Source organism: Cibotium barometz, chromosome 11 (genome assembly GCF_041138505.1).
Source record: "Cibotium barometz isolate CiBa-2024 chromosome 11, ASM4113850v1, whole genome shotgun sequence".
In the NCBI taxonomy this organism is placed as follows: domain Eukaryota; kingdom Viridiplantae; phylum Streptophyta; class Polypodiopsida; order Cyatheales; family Cibotiaceae; genus Cibotium; species Cibotium barometz.
Genome location: NC_141056.1, coordinates 12,052,417 through 12,054,396, shown reverse-complemented (window position 1 = coordinate 12,054,396; position 1,980 = coordinate 12,052,417).

Genomic DNA, 1,980 nt, shown 5'->3' with positions numbered 1-1,980 from the left:
TACTTCTACCGAATTTTGTAGCACAAATGAATTCGTGGGCTTGTGAGCACTATGTGTGTCTCCATTTGTATAGAAGCATGTGAAATTTGGATCACCCATCATGATGATATAATTTTTGGATATATTAATGACAAAATCCCGAGTTCTCCATATGTTTGTGATTGGAGCGAGGTGTTTGAAGTGCCTCTTGCATTATCTCAACAAAGGAAGGCCTATAACATTTATGTGCTTGGAATTAGCCATATACGAGGTGTTATTGATGAGTATGGTATGAGTTTTTCCATTTTCTAAAGCAATCAATTTTGGAATTGCATCATAGGACGATTTGGAGGATCATTATGGAGATGATGCAACCATTGCAAACCGTACCTATGCTTCAAGAAGTAGGTTGACTCAAAAATTGGCTTTTTGATAGGTATATTCACCTCTTCCTTTCCACATCATCTCACAGTTTCTAGGGCATACAAGCTCCCTCCCCCTTGTGGATTTATGATCATGTAAATCATCTATGGTGGACGTCTGAATACTTGCCTTGGTGGAAAGCGGCATTGGGATGGATATGAAAGAGCAAATTGCCCTTGAAGCAACAATGTTTCTATGGAGATGTATTCTGGGCATTTTCCCAATGGGGATTCTTCTCACGTAGATACATTGCTTCAACCTCATGTAGGCGACACTCTCACCTATGTGAGAGAATGCCCCATCTTCTATGGCAATTATACTACTCTCTAACTTTCTTGGACACATCGTTGGGGTACCTACGAGCACGATTTCCAAGCAAACCTTTTGGGAGGCAGTTTTGGCTTTTTGGTCGACACTATCATTGCCAACTTATGCAGTTTTTCTAGATTGGATTAGATTTTATGCCCTGTGGCATTCTACCATGTTCAGAACTAACTAGCTTTTTGGGTTGTTTATGTCGACTCTTTTTCATTCTTCATAGATCATTTACCACACACTCTTAAATCCTTTTAACCTTGAAACTCTCTTTAATGCATAAGAGATGCAAAAACAAGCTTAATCAATAGTATTTCTCTACAAGTCAACATAGTACTAGCTTTACAATAATTTACAAAAGGTACCTTCACAAGTCAACACAGTACTGGCTTTATAATAATTTACAAAAGGTACCAATGTGTTATTAAATAATGACATTCAATACATCATTGTACCTTTGGAGATATCTTGAAATCTTTGGAGCTTCTCAAGCCTCAAGCTCGTCTTTCGAGATATCTTGAAATCTTTTTTCAAAGCCTCAAGCTCCTCTATTTATCATATTAGAACTAGAATCAGAATTTAACATGTCAATTCTCCCCCTTTTCTTACATACTGAGCAAGTTTGCTGCATCATCCCTAATGGCACCATTTTTAGATTTCTCGGTATCCTTATGGGATTTAAAGTCACTCTTCATTAAAGATGGCTTTGGGTTTTGGACAAATTAGAATCCAAATTTGATAAATAAGTGAATGCAACAAAACCTCACTAGAAGATGTCTTGTCTTGAGATTCCATCATCATCCCTACTACCATCTATTTTTTATCTTGCTACTAGTAGCCATTATAAGCTGACCTTATCTCTCTCAAAGCTTTATACAAAAAAAAATGTATAGAGTTGTGACTCTCTTACTAGATCCCTAAGTTCAAAAGGATCTTATTTGTTCACCAAAAATGGTTGGAGGTCTAAGAATTATTGATACTGCTCTTCTTACTCAAAGAGCATAAAAATAAAATGGATTTTGAGAGTTTTCATATCTCTCAATGCTTACTAGAGCATCTTGATCACGTTTTAGGTTAAATCTTATAGAGAACATGAAGAAAACTACCTTTATTTGCAATCTTATTTCCCCATATCCCCATCAAGATAGTTGATAGTTTTTTGGTTAAATGTTTTTGGGATGCGTGGTTTGAACTCAAACACCTTATTGTCTGGAAGGGAGTGTAGTTAAGGAAGCACAACAGTGCTTTTCATGACTCTAGTTG